Below are 8,683 nucleotides of genomic sequence, written 5' to 3'. Positions count from 1 at the left end.
CAGGCCTAAGCCATCAGTTGGACATCCTCTGAGGGTTCCCAGACTGCACGAGGGTGCAGGCCAGGCTGAGGGACCCCCTCAACCCAAAGTGCACGAATGTCGTGCACTGGGTCTCTAGTATATTAATAAATGTTATGTTTCCTTGATGAATTGTCCCCTCTATCATTATATGATGTTCATCTTTGTCTCTTGTTATCTTTTCTGACTTGAAGTCTATTTTGTCTGATATAAGTATCACTTTCCTTTGGTTACTATGTGCTTAGAGTATCATTAGCTGCTAGTGACACCAGGTTTGTGGGTGCTGGAGGGCTGGGATCTCACTTTTGCCACTGTTGGGAAGAGGGGCGATACCTGGGCCACAGATACCATCACAGTTCCTGGAGCCTCCAGTCTCAGGTGCTGCCACATTTCCTGGAGTCTCTGGTTGTGGGCTCTGCCACCACTGCTCCTTTGGTTGCACTGCCTCCACCAGGTCCAGTCCATCCACCTTCAGATGTATATATATATGGATCTCGCAGCCATCCTGCTGTGCTATGCAAAGCATCCTTTGTTGGGTATGGGTGTCCTACTGGTTATAACTTAAAGGGAAAAAACAAAAAAGATGATTCATATTGTCATCATGCTGATGTTTAATGATGTCTGTCTTCTCCTTAGGACTCTAAGCCCCTTGAAAAAAGAGACTGTGTCTGTCTCATACATGGCTTTATGTTCAATGACTAGCGGAATGCCTACTATATTGTTGGTACTCAGTAAATCTTATTCCTGGGATATTATGATTTACTAAAGGCCCAGTGCATGAAATTCATGCATGGGGGGGGGGGGGGGGGGTCTCCTCAGCCCAGCCTGCACCCTCTCCAATCTGGGACCCCTTGGGAGATGTCCGACTGCCGGTTTAGGCCCGATCCCAGTGATCGGGCCTAAACCGGCAGTCGAACATCTCTCTCACAATCCTGGACCACTGGCTCCTAATAGCTCACCTGCCTGCCTGCCTGGTTACCCCTAACTGCCCCCTTCTGCCAGCCTGATCATCCCTAACTGCCCCCCCTGCTGGCCTGGTCACCCCTAACTACCCCCCGACAGCCAGGCTTCCCCTCATGCCCCCCCCAACCCCCCGCCGGCCTGGTTGCCCCAAGCAGCCTGCTTGTTCAGTCATTTGGTCGTCCCTCACTAACCCCCCTGCTGAGCTGGTTGTAGGCAGCCATCTTGTGGGGGCGTGAGGATTAGTTTGCATATTACCTCTTTATTATATAGGATAATAAGAAATATATATTTGGTCTCTGTCCCTGTTTCTGGCACAGAGACCCTAAAACTCTTAGAATTTCCTAAGTGATTAGAAGGATAGAGGTGACTTGTCTTTTTTATGTTAATAAGGTGACTTTTGGAAAGCACTTAAGGTTGGGGGCTGGTTGCCAATGGAGCCAACCATGTAATTAGAGGATTGAAACTTTCAGTCCCACCCCCTGACCTCTGAGTACCCTAGAAGCCAGGTAACTTTCTCTCCTCTGCCCAGTCTCTGTGCAAGTCTCTGCCTGGAACCCTTGAAAATTAGGACTCTACCTTGCTCTTACTGGGCCAGCCCCCTCCTCCAGGGACTAAAGTCCAGTCCCTGAATGTCCTCAGGCCTTTGAATCATGCTGGTTCACATCTCCCTACTAGTTTTACTCCCTTCACTCGCAGCAGCTGGACCTTCTTCCCAGTATGGACCCCATCCCCTCACAGGCTGTATCCATCTGCCAGGTCCTGGCTCCTCCTTGTCTGGCCCCTTTCAATAACAACAGAGTGCCAGTTCTCAGTGTGGATACCTAAAAGGAGATTCCCAGCAAATAGACCCTCAAAGTACCTCCAAATACCAAACATGAGATAGAATGGAGAAAAATATTATCCCCCACTATAATGTACTCTACTGTCCTAAACTCCAAGGAAAGGCTCAATAAGAGCATTTAAAACATAGCCTACTGAGGAACATGATTCATTCTCAAATACGTTCTGAAATATTTTTAAAATTCACAAACAAAGCACAATCATATGCATGTTAAAACAGTGCAAATGGAAAACATGAAATCAATTACCAATTGCTACTCTATCCGGAGAGGCACTCAGGAGAGCAATGATTGCTAGTTATTGTTAGTGTAGTAGTAACAGCCAGCTTTAATCTGTGTCCACTGTGGGCTAGTCAAAATTATCTGAGATCTTCACCATAGACTTGTAAAAAGAGTCGACATCCTCCTCTTAGAGATGAGAATGGGGAAGTGAAGTAGCTCTCCCAATGTGACAAAGCTTCTGAAGCATAGAAGATCTGAACCAGTGTCTATCCAAGACCAAAGGCTGTGTTTTATCTCAACTCCACGCTGCCTCGGGAGAAGAACTTGCTACTGAGTGACGTCACCTGGCAAGAAGGAGGAAGAAGGAGCTTCTTCATGAGGTGATGTCATGTGAAGAATGAGCACATGGTAGAAAGTATAAAATCTATTTGTCTGGCAGGAGTGAGAAAGTTACTAGGGATGGTTGCAGAGTATGAGTATGGTGAATAAGAGGACAACCATTTAAGGGTGTTGAAAATCAAGAAGGATAAAAATTTAGACCTCATAACACAGGCTCTGAAGAGCCTACATGGCCTTTTGAATTGGATGTTGACTGCAGAGATTTATTTATTGGAAGCTGTGTGTAGGGTGTGATGAGTGAGGAGAGCAGAAGCAGGGGACCCCGTTAGGGCCTGTGTGGGGATGACTGGAGAAACAACTGGAAGGATAAGAAGGAAAAGGAGGGGCTGAGGAAAGACTGGCAGCTCATGGGAAAAGAGGGTGTGAAAGGCAGGAAAAGGGTGGCCGTGGGGAATGAAGAAAGATTTCAGAAGTGTCTATTCTAATTAACTGTGAGGGGGAATTGTGTGACCTAAATTACAGTCACTTGGGTGGAGTGAAAAAGAGGAAAGAGACTATAAAGACTAAGAGAGAAAATTGATGCTGGAGTCAGTTGTTATAGATCACTTGTTCTAAAAGCCTACAAGGAAAATGAGATGAGCTGTAAAAGTTAAAAGAAGATTTTTTTTTCCTGTGTAATTAAGAGCTTGAATACAACAGAAAGAGAACAACAGGGTAGGAAAGATGGATACATTGAGCCCTCACTGATGTTTAGGAGATTCCCCAGGTAACCGTGACAACCTCGTGCAAGGTGAGCTCACAGCTTTCCAAGCGTCTAGGACAGTGGTCGGCAAACTCATTAGTCAACAGAGCCAAATATCAACAGTACTTATTCAAAACAGACTCACCCAGGCTGAAAACAGACTTCTGCGCATGGGCCACAAAGTTTCAATCGCACTGTACGTGCGCGCCCACACGTGGTATTTTGTGGAAGAGCCACACTCAAGGGGCCAAAGAGCCGCATGTGGCTCGCGAGCCGCAGTTTGCCGACCACTGGTCTAGGATGAGCCAGGTTGTCACTGCAGGTCCTGACTCCTGGCTTACAACTGGCCTTGGGCCCTTCGTTAAGTCACTTATAATCCACTTCCTAATGTGTAATGTGGGAGCAATAACCCTTTCCCTGTCTACCCAGCACCGTTCCCAATCAACACTAGGAACTCATTAAGTTGGGTAATTACCTTACAGAGTAGTTATAATATAGATAAGCAAGAACGGGGGAAAGTTTAAAAGTACTATAAATGTCATTAACCAGTAAATGTTATTTGCCAAAGTGTATCAATATGTATCATGTACCATGACATGATTTTATTTATGCTAGTTCCTGGGTTTAAGACACTCATGGAGTGAAATAACACACTCTGAGAAGGTTCTGGTGACTTAGGAGGATCCTGGGTTCACCTTCCCCCATAGACACATCAAATCTGCAGCTACACACAGGACAACTTCCTCTGGAAAAACACCTACAACCCCCAGCCCTCACATCACACAAGCAAGAGGGAAACAACAGTGAGCTGGGCGGAGAGACTGAACCACACTTTCACCATAAAGGGAACTCAAACCAGGAGCTTTTCCCTAAGGAGTGAAGGGTCTGAACCCCTCATCAAGCACCCCAACTTTTAAGATCTTCACCTGAGAGGTGAGTTCTCAAAACATTGAGCTTTGAAAACCCATGGGGCTCTTCATAATGAGACCCGTGGGCTATAAGGATCTGAGAAATGGCTCTTAAAGGGCCTAGGTGCTCAGACTCACCTGCCCCAGGGCTCTGCAAGAAGGCAGCCAACATTACGTGAATGAGGCTCCTAAAGTGTGGGCCTGAGGATCAGCATCTCATTCCGCACATATCTAAGAGCCAGCGTCTTTATTTTTGTTTGTTTTCAATGTTAGTTTCCTCTCTCTCTCTCTCTCTCTCTCTCTCTCTCTCTCTCTCTCTCCCCTTCCCTCCCTCCCTCTGTGGGCACCATCTATGCTCTCCTTCTGCCTAATTCCAGCCAGCAGGTGTCATCTTCACACCCTCCCTCTACCATGCTCCAAACTCCAGTATCTCCCAAAGGGAAGCTTTTACACATGTCTTGTTGTCCTAGAAGCATCAGAAGAAAAATAATCTGTTGCATACAAGGGAACCCCCATAAGACTATCATTACCATTACACCAGTCTTAAATGTTAAAAGGACTTCCTTATACTGAAAATAAAGGGTGCTGACTAGTAACAAGAAAACATATGAAAATACAAATTTCACTGGTGATGATCAAAGTAGTGGATTCATCACTTATAAATCTAATAGCAAAGCCTACTAGTAATAGAAAGCCAACATCTAGTATGATATAGGTGGTAGAAACGCAAAGGAGGGGAAGAAAAAGTAAAAGACATTCACACACAAAAATCTTATGACCATTATATACCATTTTTGCATTCACAATTAAGTCATATTTTCCTTCATTACATCATGGAAGAACGAAATAATTTCGATGGCATATTTGCGATTATCCTTTGTTTTTTTTTGGTTTTTTTACATCTTTCCTCCTAGCCACGATGTCTACCTTTTCCCAAATACCAACTCATACCTACATTTCCTTCAGCACTTGTTTCAGAGCTCACCTACTCCTGGAAGCCCTCCTGACTAGTCCCAGTTGATGGACTCCCTTCTCCCCTCCACACTTATGGAAACAGTTGGTTCCGTGTCATATTACACTAGTGAATATTGCGCTTGGTCTTGTTAAGTCAGTTGTAGGGATTGTATTGTCACTTCCTCAAATTAGGATCCCCAGCTCAGCCCAGCGCTATCAGAATCCCTTTCCCAGCTGGAAAGTAGGAAGCAGCAAAATAACAGGATGACTTGCTTGCAGGTTCCAGGCCTCTTCCCAAGCTCTCAATATGTGGCTTTTGGCAGCAAGAATAATTGTCAACCTGCCTAGCTGGTGGGATGAGCCTGCCAATAGAAGCTACTTCGTTCCTCTGAGCCATGAAAGGCTGTGACTGATATTAAACAGTGGTTTTTGCAAGATCTGCTGAATTTATCTGGGGTGTTATATTTACCTCTACAATTCCTGAAGATAGCTGCCAGTTCGTAATTGGATTTAGAATCCAATGACATTATATCTCAACCATGAATCTTGCTGTTTAGCTTACTTTTAATTTTGTCTATTTTTTTACTTGTTTTTAAAATCATGATCAAGCTAAGTTGAACTAAGAATAAAGAGTTTAGGGTACTTATAATAAAGAAACTTCAATTCACTATAGGTTTAAAAATACATTTTACTGAACCTTAACATTATTTTTAATATTTACTCTTCATAGTATCTTATCTGATTGGAGCCCCATGTAGAGATTGATTCAGAAGGAGAGTCTCTTTTGTGTTAGACTACAGTGAGATCAACAGGATTGAGAATTAGATTTTTAAAGTTAAATTACTATGATCTGAAGAGTAAATCCATTTAACGGATTTCTGCACCAGGCAGGAGACTGCACACAACATGCTCCACAGTGCCTTCCAAGTAGATTTAGCCCTTTCCAGAGTTTAGGAATCTTATTCCTGGGGTGTTACTGCCATCTAGTGGAAATTTTACTAAGTGTGAAATAAATGCTTTCTCGAAGTTTTTCTCCTCACTACTTTTACCTCCCATTTTCTTTTTGTTTGTTTGATGACTGCTTTATTGTGATTCTAGAAGCCCGGTGCATGAAATTTGTGCATGGGTGCAGTCCCTAGGCCTGGCCGGTGATTGAGGCACGAGCATCTGGTGTGGAAGGGCAGGTCCCAGCTGACCTCTGGGCCCCTGGGCCCCCATGCGCCCACCTCTGCCTGCATCACAGCGCTGGAGTCCCCAGGTGAAGCTGCAGTGAGTGCGGCTGGACACCACAGGCCGCAGTGCAGCATGGGCCTCTGGGCCACCCAGAGGCACCACACGAAAGCTGGGCAGGCAGCACACTCTCTCCCGGCCAGCCTCGCAGACCCACTCCTACATGAACCCTTGGGAAGCCCGACCGGCCCCTGCAGTCCCTGTGGCTGTGACCGGGCTCACCTGGAAGAGGCCATGCAGGTGCGGGGCAGGCTCCTCAAAGGTGCCTGGCACCTGAGCATGGGGGCTTCCCCGTTGCGTGAGCCCTGGCATCCCAGGGGAAGGTAGCAGGGGGAGTGAGAGCGAGCTCAATGGACACCCCGCATTCTCACTGCATCTCCATCCCCATCACCCCCGCCACCAGGTAGCCTGCGAGAGGTCGCAGCCCCCTGCCCAGGCACCGCAGGAGGTTGGTCACCACCATCCACCCCTAGTTCCCTGTCCCAGCCCAGGGCCCAGCCCTGATCAAGTGATTAGGGCCTGCCGGCCACTGGTCACCATCTGCAAAGTGATCAGTCAGGGCCAGGCTCCCCACCTGGCTCCCTCAACACCAGGGAACCAGGCAGCGACCCTGCCCCCCACCGCCGCCACTGGTCGCCATCTGCGGGTTAATCGGCTGGGCTATCAGGCCCCTGCTCACACCTGCCTTGGTCTGGCACCACCTGCTCACCTGCTCCACCATCCTGCCATGGTCCCGCTCTCATTGGGGCCCATCCACTGCCACCACTGCCGCCCACTGCCAGCACATCGCCAACACTGCCATGTTCAACACCACCCCCGGTGGTCAGTGCACATCATAGCAAGTGGTCGAACTCCCAGTCAAACTCCCAGTCGAGGGGACAATTTGCATATTAGGCTTTTATTATGTAGGACTAGAGGCCCGGTGCACGAAATTCGTGCACTGGGGGGGTGGGATTCCCTCAGCCCAGCCTGCCCCTCTCACAGTCCAGGAGCCCTCAGAGGATGTCCTACTGACGGCCACAATCTGGCAGCAGAGGCTCGGAGCAGGCATCGTGTGTGTGTGTGTGTGTGTGTGTGTGTGTGTGTGTGTGTGTGTCTGCTGGGGGCCTGCCCCCAGCCACACCGTGGAGGCTTGGAGCAGGCGCCCCTCTATGTTGATCTCTCAGGCTCCTGGCCTCCACTGCGTGTTTTTCTCTCCCTTGAGCTGTGGCCAGGGTGGGGTGCTGCCTACAGACTGCGCTTTCCTGCTCATGGATCACCTGATCACTGCAGAGACCGGGGGCAGGCCCTGCTGGGTGCTGCCTGTGGGGAACTTTCCTGCTCTGGGATCACCAAACAGTGATGATTAAATCCAAAATTTATATGCTCTGCTTTGATTAATCCATAACAACCAATTACCATTGCTTACATTTATTAGATTTTCCCAACACCATTACACTCCTGACTAATGAAAATGCTAAGAGGAGTCTATTAAGAGCTTGCACAATATCGTTATAGCTAATGCTCAATGGTTAATTGTCTTCAGTTGGTGAGTGATGTCCTTATGATATATGGGATCACGACTACATAAAAAATGAGTTCATATCAAGCACTTTGAAGATCACATAGCACAAAATAAGTGCTCAGTGAGTAGCGTGATCACATGATAGAAGCCAGGGTACTTTCTTTAGAGAGCAAAAGCGAAATTTGTTAGCTGTTACTATTAATATACAGCATAGTCTACTTTGCATAATTGAAATAATAGTATAGACCAGCGGTTCTCAACCTGTGGGTCGCGACCCCTTTGGGGGCTGAACAACCCTTTTTTTTTTTTTTTAAATATATTTTATTAATTTTTTACAGAGAGGAAAGGAGAGAGATAGAGAGTTAGAAACATCGATGAGAGAGAAACATCGATCAGCTGCCTCCTGCACATCTCCTACGGGGGATGTACCCGCAACCCAGGTACATGCCCTTGACCGGAATCGAACCCGGGACCTTTCAGTCCGCAGGCCGACGCTCTATCCACTGAGCCAAACCGGTTTTGGCTGAACAACCCTTTTACAGGGGCCTCCTAAGACCATGGGAAAACCCATATATAATTACATATTGTTTTTGTGATTAATCACTACGCTTTAATTATGTTCAATTTGTAACAATGAAAATACATCCTGCATATCAGATATTTACGCTATGATTCATAACAGTAGCAAAATTACAGTTATGAAGTAGCATTGAAAATAATTTTATGGTTGGGGGTCACCACAACATGAGGAACTGTATTAAAGGGTCGTGGCATTAGGAAGGTTGAGAACCACTGGTAGAGACAAATGGCCATTCTTAACGCTATCCCCCCATTTTCTTTTCTCTTTCTCTGTAACGGGTGCCCTCAGGTGCCCCCAGAATAGAAAATGTTTGCTCAGTCCTTGGAAACTTCTTTGCAAGTTGGGGTTTTATGCCAACAGGACCAATATTTCTGTTCAGACAAA

Source organism: Myotis yumanensis, unplaced genomic scaffold (assembly GCF_028538775.1).
Source record: "Myotis yumanensis isolate MYYU_CA2020_CCGP unplaced genomic scaffold, mMyoYum1.0.hap1 SCAF_1, whole genome shotgun sequence".
In the NCBI taxonomy this organism is placed as follows: Eukaryota; Metazoa; Chordata; class Mammalia; order Chiroptera; family Vespertilionidae; genus Myotis; species Myotis yumanensis.
Note: the sequence above shows the minus strand (reverse complement) of the source record.